General features: G+C 40.0%; 1 protein-coding gene across 4 annotated transcripts in view; it reads left to right on the top strand.

Moving 5' to 3' along the window:
• Positions 1 to 13271, top strand: part of PIP4K2A (phosphatidylinositol-5-phosphate 4-kinase type 2 alpha) — a 171013-nt gene that overhangs the window by 23504 nt on the left and 134238 nt on the right. The window contains exon 2 of one of the 4 annotated variants that reach the window (XM_006907005.3): positions 12670 to 12781. The exons of the other annotated variants lie outside the window; for them this stretch is intronic. The gene's annotated coding sequence lies outside the window, so the exon portion shown is untranslated. The remainder of the gene's footprint in view (positions 1 to 12669; positions 12782 to 13271) is intronic. 4 annotated transcript variants of the gene reach the window in all.

Raw genomic sequence — 13271 nt, 5'->3', positions numbered from 1 at the left:
GTCCAAGTATGTGCTGGGTCAGCAGGTCTCAAAGTTTTTTCCATAGTAGTAGACAAGATGGATAAACTCTCACAAGCGGCACACACTCCCACGGGCAGAGTTGGGTTTGTGCAGCATTCCTGACACGCCAGCTCTAGGCCCACCCCTTCCCCTCACTCAAGAATGAGTGTTGAAACAAGAGGGAAAGAAATACTAAGTCATCGAATCTATTTACATTCATATATAAAAAGCAAGTTATTAGGGAAAAAAACCCTAATTATTATTGGTATCAAATGACCAAGAACACAGTTGATAACCGACTGTTGCCCAGTTCCTATGTGTGTGACTGGAGTTGACAGCTTCTGGCCCCAAGCCTTCCATTGTCCAGGGGTGCCAGCACCCAAGTGGGTGATAGGATTAGTTTAGGCAGTTTTTAACTTTCTTAAACTTGCGACTTTGATTCTATGTCATGACCAAAATTTTACAGGGAGAAATTTCTTTGTAATGGTTTATCTTTCTTCTGAAATTTATTGGTTGATAATTATGGTTCAGAAAAGTAGAGACTTTGATCCTTATGCCCTTACCCATTCTGCCGATTTAGCAGTGTTTGACCTCATGTAAAATGCGAAAAACGTTGGGTAAAAAAAGTAAATCAGTTGAAGAGTATGCACAGGTACTTTGTTAATAAAGTCCTCTTAACAATTATATGCACATAATCTCTTATGCTATGTAATTATAATTTCCATTCCAGAATTTTAAACACTCAAAGCAGAACCATTTTAAGAAGCAAAATGCTATTGAAAATGTAAACCTTGGAATTCTTGAAAAAAATACGCATGGCCTGGCTGCCATCATTGATATTAAATGACAAGATCGTCACCAGTAATGAGTTTTGTGTTTTTTTTTTTCTTTGCATCTGTTCCACAAGCATAAAAATAATCCTCTCTAACCCACTGTTTTACTAGGCTGGACACTTGCCAAAACAGCCGCCCGTACAGAAAGTTAAGCAGCTGGGCATGGTAAGCTGAAGTGGAACAGCTGCGAGCAAGATGGGCATAGAAATGCTATAAGGACACAGCAAAGCACGACTTGAAATGATTTGGCAGGGCAGCGAGATGCTAGGAAGCCACAGTAAGAGACTGGGCATTTCCCCAGAAGTTTTCAAAGAACTCAAGGGTGCTTTACAAATGGTCACTTTGCCCATCTGCCTGAGACGTCGTGACAGTATTTAGTAGTTGACCCTGCTTACAAGGATGACGCTGAGGAGACTGGTGTCCTGTAGATAGGGAATCCTTTTGATAATGGAGCTTTAGCTGATGTTGTATATCGGGATATTACGTATTCAGGTTTTCTGGTGAACGTAGATTATGTTTTATATTCATATAGTTCATTAATTTTTGAGGTAGGAAATAATCTTTAAGAGGACAAGGCGAGCCAACGGGTCTTATTTTAGTAGGTGACCCTGCTTACAACGACGATGAATATTCCGTATGTACGCAAAAGAGGAAAATGACACAGACCATGGCAGTTCAAATAATGGTAAAACGCAATGGATGTAAGCTTTTGTGCAGCAGCACAGATTGAAGCTTTAAACGTTTTTCGACAATTTCTTTTGGCAAAAGAACTAGAGGTTCTGGCTATACGTAAAAAGCAAGGAGTGTAAGAAGGGGAACTTACTGTTGACTGACTGCTAGTACCACAGATGTCGATGGTGGTTTTTAATAAAAAAAAAAAAAGACCCAGTCAGTAATATCTTTGAGATTGCCTAAATTTACATTTTGCTATTAAGCATTTATAGATACTGCAACAGCAAACCATTAAGGAAAATAAACTGAAAGATGATTTGTCACAGATTTGAAACCGTGGGAGTGGGGGAGTCGGCATAGAAAATCGTGCACAGAAAAATGTAAGCATTTGGAATAACAACAACAAAAAAAGAGTCTGTGTGAAACATTTCGGGCTCTAGACTTCTTAGTATTTCAGAACAGGATCATTTAGACTGTTGCTAGTACGGGCACATGTGTGCTTGGGCTCTAGACTTCTTAGTATTTCAGAACAGGATCGTTTAGACTGTTGCTAGTAAGGGCACATGCATGCTTGTGTGTGTGTGTGTGTGTGTGTGCTTGTGTGTGTGTGTGTGTGTGTGTGTGGTGTTCACTGTTTGATAGGAAAGCTATAAGGGAGTTGAGAAGGGACGACTAAAAATGGTACCAAACCAGAAGAAATTAAAATAAAAAAGAACTCCAGTCTTGAAAGAGAAAGCAGTGATTAAAAACCAAAAAAAACCAAACAGGCTAACTAGACCTTTTTATCAGACCCCGTAGAACTGAACAAAAGATAGTCGTTAATGCTTGAGGAGGAAAGTTTATGATAAAAGAAAATAACTTGTTTTAATGTTTACAAAGCAGTTGCACAGTTGTTATTCTCTTGACGTTTACACAACACTGAGCGGGGAGTGAAAACAGCTCTGGGAGAGTAAGTGACTTGGCTAAGCTGACACTGTCAGGGCTGGGGTCAGCATCAGACCCAGCTCTGACCCAGGTCCGGGCGCTTGTCTCACCTTCATGTTTGGAAAACTCAGGCTCGATATGTTGTCCAGTCTGTCTCTACAGTGACTTAAAATGTGATGGCAAACGACGTAATGAAGTAGAAATGTAAAATGTGAATACTATCGAGGTCTTAAAGGAAAGCCTGATTCTTTGCAATGTTAACGTGACTTCGAAGAGTTGAGGTCATAGAGTGTAATCTGTCATGTCATAGCTCCCCTTGTTAGAGGCTGAGGGTTGACTGGTATAAGTTTATTGACTTGATCCAATATAAAGTTTCCTCATTTTTATTTGTACTGTACTGTAATGTAAACGAAGGTGTTTTGTTTTGTTTTCGTATCAGAGATGGCCTCTGCCAGGCAAAAGCAGAAGGCTCCAAAAGGTCAGTCTTGTGTGAAAAAAGGACCGCAGGTAACATGGTAGGTGATTACGCATTGTTTGTTTCCTGGGTTGTCGGTAATGCCAGAATTTTCAGGCACAGATGATGCATATTTAAAGATTAGCAGACCATCTGTGTCTCTTCAGATTCCTGGTGAGAAAACCATGTGTTCCGAACAAGGGTTAATGTGGTCTGCTGACCCTGGCTCCCGTCACGTTATAGCTGTCCCTCCTGAAGAGAGACTCTAGGAGTCGAAATCAGATTTGGAAGAATTCATAGATTAGGCAGGGTTAATATAAGAACAGATATTCTTAGTATTTGGGAGGCCCTATGGTACTACCTGTGCTTATCAGTTTGTTCCTGCCAACACCACCACCAATGGTGGTGTTTGTTCCTTTACGTATGTTTTAGCTGAACTGACAAGTATCTCGTTGTTTGTACTTTTTTGTTTTTAGGTTCAAAGACACTGTTAATGTGATCACCAACAATTTTTTTTTTTTTAAATCAAAACTTAAAACACTGCACTAGGAATAAAAGATCAGAAGAGTCTCATGTCCTAATTTTTAGGTTGCTGGCGTTTTCTAGAAAATAAAGGTAAAGCGTACGTACTGAGGTGCAAAGGCTGTCATTGCCTTCACACAACGGAAGTGAACAGGCTTTACAGTTTTCAGTAACAAAACAGGTTAAAGAAACTAATAGTCGAAGTAATGAAAGAAATTGAATGAAACTTGAAATTGGCTCTTGTAGAGTAGTTGGAGGACAGTGAAAATTTTAGTGGCTAAAGGTTGAGTATTTTACCCAAGAAATACATGTGGATGTGTATATAAGCTACTCAGGAGAGTATTTCCCTGTTTAGCATTTTTATTATATCTTTTAAATTAACTACAGCACGGAGATTGGCAATCCGTGACCTATGGGCCGAGTCTGGCCCACTGCCTGGTTTTGTATGGCCCTTGACCTAAGAATGGTTTTTGCATATGTCAATAAGAATGGTTTAAAAAATTAAAAGAATATTTCGTGTCACCCAAATTTCAGTGTCCACAAATAAATTTTACTGGAACACAGCCACACTCCTTTGTTTGCATGTGGCCTGTAGCTGATTGCATGCTAGTCAAGCAAAGCCATCTAGTTCAAACAGAGACCTTGTAGCCCACAAAGCCTAGAATATTTGCTATATATCCATCCTATAGCAAATATTACTAATATCAGAAATTAGAGTTCCCCTCCTTTTTTCTGTGATTTTTTTAAAACAGTAAAATTTTCACAAATGAAAAAGTGATTTTTTTTCAAATGAAAGGGCCAACATTTTTTCAGTGGAGTGCATCTCTTATTTTATAAGGACAGTAGAAAATGGGCCACATAGCAACCCTTTACCAAACACAAAGTTTATCTGTTGTGTGTCTGTCTCAACAACCAAGGGCTGACTCTACCAGAAATTGGTTTCTTCTGAGTGTATGTCTCCAGACTGTTCACAAACAGGCTCACCGGCAATTCTCCTTGGTCTTGTGCACACATGATTCTTCTCAAGAGGTAGTGTCGTCGTCTCTTCCCTTGAATCTTGGGCTGGACCTCTGACTTACTTTGACCTGTAGAATATGGCAGTTGGGATGCTGCGTGACTTCCAGGCCTGTAGAGAATTTGCAGTTTCATCCTCTTGACAACCAGCCACCAGGTAAAAGAGGCTTGATTTGAACTCTCAGATTACAAGAAGAGATGGGGGTGGAGAAGGAAGGCACAATAGTCGAAAGCCATCACCAAGACCAGAAGAAAGAGTGGGGCCATCTTGGATAGCCGAGCTGACACAGGAACACTGCAGGGCTGAGCCCTATTCCAGTTCTTCACCCTCGTAATAGTGAGCCAATAAAATGGTGATGGTTTTAAGCCACTCAAGTTTGGAGTACTTTGTTGTGCAGTATTATCTAACTAAAAAAGTTTGGGGATATATGTGACTTTTTAGTATGATGAATGTAAGGAAAACATATTCTCTATATGGATGTTAAATAATACTATAGTTGCATGCTTGAGTTCCTGGTGTATGTGGTTCATCTGAAAAATTAAATAGTTATCTTTATGATTATAAAGTATAATGTCTGCTCATAGGAGAAAAATTAGAAAAGGATAAAAAATTCTAAAGCATAATATTTAAATTACAGTTCTGCCATCTAGAGAAGAATCACTGTTCTGGCCTTTTCTTTACATACATTTTCTTTTTTTATAAAATTATATATATAGTTTTGTACTCTGCTTTGTGTATTATGCTATCATTAAATATATTTTAAAAACATAACTCTTAATGACCACAGTAGTCTATTTAAGTGGATTACAAAAATTCACAATTCAAAGGTCTTCATTTTCTATTTCCAGATTTGTTAGTTACAGAAGTTTTTTAAAGCAAAGCTTTTTTAAAAAAGCTTTATTAAGCTATAACTGACTTACCATACAAATGTACACTTTAAATGCCATTTAAAATATACAGTTGTGTTTTTTAGTATATTCACAGGATTCTAATTTGTCACAATCTAATTTTGAAACGTCGATTTCTCTCAAAAAAATCAAACCTCATCTCCCTCCCAACCCCCACACCCCAGACCTAGACAACCACGAATCTACTTCCTGTCTCTGTAGATTTGTTTATGGTATTTCACTTAGCATATTTCACATATTTCTCTTAGCTTCTTTCACCTAGCATAATGTTTTCAAGGTTCATCTACGTCGTAGCATGTAGCAGTATCTCATTCCTTTTTATGGTCAAATAATATTCCCTTAAATGGATAGACCACGTTTTATTTATTCATCGAATGATGAGTATTTGGGCTGTTTCTACTTTTTGGCTATTATGAATAATGCTGCTATGAATATTCTTGGACAAGCTTTTGTGTGGACATATGTTTTCATTTTTCCTGGGTATATACCCAGGGGTGAAATTTCTGGGTCATATGGTAAACTCTGTGTCTAACTTTCTGAGAAATTCTCAAACTGTCTTGCAAGACAGTTGTATCATTTTGCATTCCTACCACCAATGTACGCAGTTTCTAATGTCGCTACGTCCTTGCCAACACTTGAAAGCATCTTTCTGATTATAGTCATCCTAGTGGGTGTGGAGCAGTATCTCATTGTGGTTTTGAGTCACATTTCCCTAATGGCTAATGATGCCGAACATCTTTTCATATGCTCATTGGCCGTTTTTATATCTTTTTATTTTTATTTTTTTTGAGAAATATCTAGTCAAATATTTCACCCATTATTTTAAGTAAGTTGTCCTTATTACTGAGTTGGAAGAATTTTCCTAGATACAAGTCCCTTATTAGAGATGGAATTTGCAAAGCTTGTCTCCCATTTTGTGGGTTTTCTTTTACTTTCTTGATAACATTGTCTGTAGCATTACTATTTTCAATTTTGATGTAGTCCAGTTTATCTATTTTGTTGTTGTTGTTGTTGCTTCTGCTTTGGTGTCATATCTAAGAAACGATTGCCTAAACCAAGGTCACAAAGATTTTAGAGAATTTTTACATGTTCTTTTATTCACTTATTTTTGACTCCATAGCTGGTACGGCCGGTTTTCATTTTAAGTGCAGATCCTTCAAGGACAATGCATATGGAGCACGTTCTTTGTAAGAGCTGCATATTGTTCTATGCTATAGATATACCGTAACGTGTTCAACCATTACCTACCGATGGACATAAAGTCTTTTTTCCAGTTTTTGGGTTTTGCTGTAAACAAGACTGCAGAAGTCCTTTGTACACTGATTATTTTGTTCTGGCGCCTTCTTTTTACTGCAGGATACATCACCTGCAGATGGAATGGGATGCTTCCTTCAAAATCTCAGTCGCTAAAATTTGTCCTCCATTGGAATTTGTACACTTTAGTCAGCTAATTAAGAAAAAAAGAGTATGAAGCTACTGTTGAGCTTTCAGAAAGAGCTAATGTATTTCAGAATGCTGGGTGGCCTTCGCAATCTGTTGCTCTTGAAACCGTTTTCTTTACCTTAAGATGAGAGAACAGACTTTTCCTTAGAGCACAGAATGAAAGAAAAGAAGGAAGGTTTAGAAATAGCCACCAAGAAAAGTATGCGCCAGGGGACCCTGTCTTCCTTTTGGACTTATCATTTTGTGGTTTTTGCCATGCTGAAACAGAATTTAGGGACCACATAAGACACACTCATGCACGCGTGTGCATGCACGCACACACATTTAGTATGTTGATGTTTAAACTGATGAGATCATGCTGGGGAGAGTGAAGATGGCTCTTGGCTGAGGTCCTGTAACTGGAATTTCATTGCTTACCTATGATTGAAAGGGGCTTGAGCAGCGGAAAACCCATGCACCTGAGGTTTTTGGGGAACTTGTAACAAAATAAAGACATTTTATAGATGAAAATAGTTAAACAGTTAAAATATATAAATATATCAAAGTAACACATCATGCACCTTAAACTTACATAATAGTACATATCAGATTTGTATAATAAAAGTTAAAAATTTGAAGATGGTTTTTATATTATTTATTCCTGTTGCTTTAAAAGGAGTGAAAAACTTAGAGGAGCTTGGACTGACGTTCTGGCTCCGTAAAATCTGTATTAACATAACTAGTGGTCAGCTTTTCATTTAGAACCAGAGTGGCAGATGAGTTTTTTAGTATTTTTAGATTCTTTTTAAGAGCCTTTAGTAGCTGATCATATTGACTTTGTTGGGACTTTTAATAAACTTTCAAATTATTGCTGTTACTTAGAAGTTCAGCTAAAAGGGCCACTTTAGTGCCTTAGTGACTGAGATTCTAAGTTATATTTTAGCTGCATTAAATTTTTTTTCTGGTGGTTTTAGGATCTGTTGTTGCTCGGTATGAAGTCAGTTAAGCAAATCATTTGTAGGAAACTGACAGCTAGATGTGCATTCAAAGGCATATTTTTTCTTTTAACTTTTTATTAATGGGAACTTTAAGACATTTCAGAAGTAGAGAGAATGGTGTACTGCACACCCATGAGCCTGTGAGTCATCTTCAGCATTTCTCACCTCCGCTAACTCTGTCTCATTCTGCACCGTCCCGCACGGCAGCCACGGGGGCTGTGGTTGTTGAACACTTGAACTGTGGCCAGGCCCAGTTGAGAAGAGCCGCAAGCGTAAAATGCTATGTCACAGCCATTTTTAGACATTTTCCTCTCCCTTCTGGGGCTCCTCAGAGAATTCTTCCCTGACCATCCTATCTAAACATACCTTCCCCCAGCCCTGTTCTCTGTAAGCCCCTGGTTTGTCTCTTTTATAACACTCTGATGACTTGTAGTTATCTAATTATTTCACTTGCCCGATAAGTTTTGGTCTGACTCCTTACAATGACCTAAGTTCCAGGCAGGGCAGGGAGCATCATTGACTCCCCGCTGACTCTCCAGTGGCTGCCATGACTCCCCGTGAGTGAATGCTCCACAGCAAGAATACTCAACCCAGGCAGACCCAACACTTCCTCGCTGGCAAGACATATATCATAATCTCGTTTACTATCTTGATGCGAAACTCATAGATTCCAGAAATTATCTATACCCATAATTTTTACAGAAAATGAATATAATGCTCTAACTATAATATCAAAGAATTGTAAGGAATTTGCAATAAAATAAGGCACTTTTTTTTTCCTGTTTCTGGTAATGAGAGTGTGTCTTGTATCAGACTAACCCTCTGCCGGATTTAGTCCTAAATTCTGGTTAGTGTCTTTATAACACACACACACACACACACACACACACACGCAAAGTGACAGCCCTGAACTACGTGGTCCCTGAATTCCTTCAGGTCTCCCTGAAAAGGTTACCAGAGAGGACTGTCCTGCCTGAGTCTCGTGTACAAATCTCACCCCACCCTACCCACCCCTCCGGCCTCAGCCTCCCCGCAGTGCTCGGTGCCACCCGATGTTCTCTGTGGTTTTTATTGTCTTGTCGTCTCCTCATACCAGGAAGCTCCATGAGGATGAGGCGTCTTTCTCTTTTGTTCACAGCTGCACCCTCAGCACCTAGATCAGTGCCTGAAAGGTAGGAAGTGCTCAGTAAATTTTCAATTAAAAAAAAAATTGAAACCTCCTTGTCCTCTCTTGCTCCATGATCCTCAGCAAGAAGGGCCTATGAGTTACTGGATTGCAGCATTTGTCAGAAACAGAAAGTCTCGTCAGCCCATCGCTGAGTCCAGCCATTCCCTCTGGCTGGTCTCTCACCTGTGTTCCTCTGTACTGGGAGGTCTCTTTTAGGGTGAAATGATGCCAGATGAAGAGACTCACCACCTGTAGTATTTTCCTGTCACATTCAGACTTTTAGAATACCCCTCCCGATCTGGCAATATGTACATGAAATGCTATTTTGTTCAGGTAGTGAGGCAGAAAGCCGAGAGGCGAGCAGTCTAAAGGTGGAATAGTAGATTCTGATCCAGGACTGATTGGCCTTTGACATCTCGGGGTCTTCGGGTGGTCACACTGCCAGTTGGGAGCAATGCATTATTAGTGGAAAGTCATGTTGGTGCTAATTCCTAAAAGAAGGGAATATGTTTACATTAGTTCAGATGCAGTCTTTATTTGCTATTTAATGCAACTTGATAAAGCATTTTGGGACAGGAAAGCACATAGTATAGGGACCGTAGTCTTTGAGCCTGCGCTATCAATGGAATAAGACATTTGGAAAATACTCCGTGTTGAACCTTTGGGGGATCGAAAGCAGAGGCATGAGGAAGAGAAGGAGCTGAACTGCAGACTGCCGTTACAGAGTAATGACAGTGAAGACGGCAGAGATGGAGTGGTGGCCGTGAGGTGGCCACAGTTTTTCCGTTTGCCTGTGAGCGGTACTTGGGAAACACCGACCAGCGACCCCGAAGTATTTAAGTAACAGATCATGTGTAATAAATTATGTTAGCTTACCAAAATGTAAGTCAGTTTCCTTCTTCCAAGTCGGGAAATGTCAAAGAAATGGCATTCAAGGCTGGTGACCAAGGGTTAGTAAGGCTTCAACACTGCTTGGCCTTGTTTCTCTTCTCTTCACTGGGTGACAGCCCATTTATGGAATCGTAGCTCTCCTGTCATGAGAAATGTGCTCCAGTGCTCATTCAAGGGGACCATCTTGCCTGTTAGGGAGACTCTTTTCCTATCTGGCAGTGGCTTGTTTATTGACCCTTCTTACTTCCTGTTTTTCCTAAGAGTTAAAGCCAGGGTGTCAGGTAATAAATACTTCATTGTAATGGTGGCTTCGATAAATGAATTTCATTTGCTTGCTACTTTCTCCACTCTTGTATTCATACAGATGTTGTTTCCAAAAATCCATGTACCAGTCCGTGTTATATGAATAATAAGCAATGTAAATTGCAAGAATGAAGGCCCAGAAAGATGTCATGTACCAGTGATGATCCTCCTGAGCTATGTTCTCTTAAGGCAATTAAATAAGTTCTCTTCGATCGATGGTTACCTTGGCCACTTTTTAACTGCCCAGGTATAGTTGAAAATTTCTTAATAAAACAAAACTGGTTAGTAGTCCAAATAAGTTATTTTAATGCGATAAGAATCTATAATTATAAAATTCTATTTTCAGAAAATATTTCCATCAGCCGAGGCGAAGAGAAGAGAACTGTGCCTTGCTTAGTCACTGGCATTAAGTAGCTGCACAGTAAAAATTTCTTGAATGCATAACTGGATGTTTAAGGAACAAACGTTGAGTAGTAAAAACAGCGAGCCTCTCCTTTTTCCTTCCCAAGTCTCTTCCTTCCTCTCCTCTCTGATCTCCGTAGCATGATTCTTAGGAGCAGAGGTGTCGGTAACGTGGGAACCGTGCATTAGAAGGGAGGAATCACCGGAAGAAGGTGATATAAGGCGAAAGGAATTATCAGTAGAGAACAGTGTCGATCCAGATGTCAAGGGCGTTCAGGTTTTGTAAATACGCACTACGTGCAAGGCAGTGTCTACTAGTGGCTCTTAAGTCTAAGATGTTAGGGAAAGTGAAAGTCTGTGTCTCTGTGGTTAAATGTTTGGTTGTCAGCATGCACAAAATAGATATGACAGCATATTTGAAACAGGAAGAAGCAGAAGAAAAACAAAGGTTCTGTGTGGAACCAAGAGGGTGGAGTCAACGAGCCTTGCTTGCAGAGCACATTTCTGTAGAAAATAAGTTGGCCTTTCAGTTGGTGAAATGACTTTTCATTTGGCTGTAATATTCCTCTGGGATGGCTCTGTGAATTCAATAAAACAGCTAAAGAAAAACCTATTCTGTTTGAGGGAATATATAATTAACCCATAGAAATTAGTGCCATCCAGTATATTACTGAGGAAAAGGATTAAATACCGGTATGAATAAAAATAGTATCTATTATTGTTCTCCCTGGGATAAAATTATAAGGACTGTCAATCATCCTGCCTAAGGGTCTAGTTTATTATTGGCTGGGTTGGGAACAGTACTTTTCTCTTCCTATTACATAATAGTCCACAATTAGATGAATAGTGGGATTTTTTTCCCCTTTTCTCAGAAGGGTCTGGTGTGAGGTGTTACAGGAACAGAAGAGGCAATTATAATTGTTTTGGAGCTGTGTTTGATATGTGTTTAAATGCTGTTAGAATGCTTTGTATACCTCTTAAAATATCTTTCCGGATATTACATGCTCCGTTGAGTTTAATATGCCTTTGACTTGAAACTAGACCCCTGGAACAGGACTGGGACACCTGGTTCTAGTTCTAGGTCTACCTTCGACTGCTGTGGTCATTTTAATGAATTAATTCATAAACATTGATTGCATTTCCTGCATGAAGTTCAGGCAAAACAGAAGGGAATAAAGCACGGGTAGGGCCCTGAAGGAGTCGGTTTAGTTGGAGGATCGTTCATACAAGCGTAATGATAATGTGCGTGGGCTATTTCGTGACAGAGAGGAGGAACCCAGACCATCCGTGGTGGGGGGCAGTGGCAAAGGCTTTCTGGAGGAGGCGGTAGCAGTCGCCACCCTGGGAGACTGAGGGCTTCGTGGGGCATTTGAGAGCTGTCCAGAGGCAATGGCACAGCCCTCATATAGGACCCGGTCTGCTCAGAGGAGTTACAGGTCCAGGAGGTGGTCCTGGGTGGGGAGGCAGGAGGTGAGGATGCAGGAATGAGATCTCTGGATCTGTTCTTGTTCCTGAAAATGAGGCCGTGTTAATACAAGAACACTTCTGAGGAACTCACTCATTTTCTTGAAAAATTTCACATTGCTGCTGTAAGGGAGGAAAAATTATGTTTTGTTTTGTTTTCTTTTCTTTCTTTCCTTTACCCATCTTAGGTTCATTGGCTGGGGCCCTGTAAATTAGACTGACAGTAGATAGATTAACAGGAGCAAAACAAACATAAGTTTATTAACTCATGCATGGCCCAGACATCTGTGATGAGTGACTCAATGGAGAGGTCAGAATTTGGGGTCTAGATACCTAGTTTAGTCGGGAAAGACAGGGAGAGAGGGGACTTTTGGAAAAGCAAATGACTTTTTGGAAAGATAAATGGGCCTTAGGAGACTAAGTGAGAGACGTGAGAGTTTGTGACAAAGTCTGCGGGGTATGCCGCTGACTTCTCAAAGGAGAGGTCAGAGTTGATCCCGGTGATGGCTTCATGACAACTGAGTCCTTCTGAGATGCTTTTAGGCAGGTGCAGGATTTCAGCAACTCAGATGCCTTCAGCTCAAAGTAATTTTTACGTCAAAGTGACATCTTTTGGTGTGTCATATCCGGATCCCCTTTGGCGCATCTTGGTTAATAACATACCAACCTGCCAGCCCGTTTTTTTTTTTTTAGGATGTTGAGGGCTGGAATTTACTGTCTGGAGTTGGGCAACATTTTGAACAAGGACATCCTGAATCAAGGCTGGCGTGACTCATGCCTTGCTGTGTAGGCCTCTGTTATATAGGTAGGTCTCTCTTTCTGCCCCTTCTTACTTAATCTGTCCTGAAATTTTTCTCCGCATCATGTCCTCTGGACTTAGATGTTCATTTCTATTTCCTCTTGCCCTTCCCCAGTTTCCACTGCTTTTGTGTGTAGATGTCCCCCACATTTGGCCAGACCTGCCCCATACAAAGGCATATCAAAGGTGTGTCTTTGATAGACGTGCTTTATATTTTCAAACATGTGTGTTAGTGAGAAAGAGACCTACGTAAGAAACCGAAGTGAGCGTATTTTTAAAGTTAAATAACTATGGATAAGGAATCTCTTAACCCGTTTTCGTAATTCTCTGGAAGAAACGAATCAGGTAGAACTTGAATAATGGGTGTGTGATCTTACTTTTTAGTTGTCTATATGAGTTTTAAAGTACACGTGGTGGTATAGTTACTCCGTTCAAAGACTGCAAATTGATGGAAGCACTGAGAAATGGTATAGATCATTGTAACGTTGGACAGGGA

This window comes from Pteropus alecto, unplaced genomic scaffold, assembly GCF_000325575.1.
Source record: "Pteropus alecto unplaced genomic scaffold, ASM32557v1 scaffold11, whole genome shotgun sequence".
In the NCBI taxonomy this organism is placed as follows: Eukaryota; Metazoa; Chordata; class Mammalia; order Chiroptera; family Pteropodidae; genus Pteropus; species Pteropus alecto.
The sequence above is the reverse complement of the archived record's forward strand: the minus strand, read 5'-3'. Positions and strand labels throughout refer to the sequence as shown.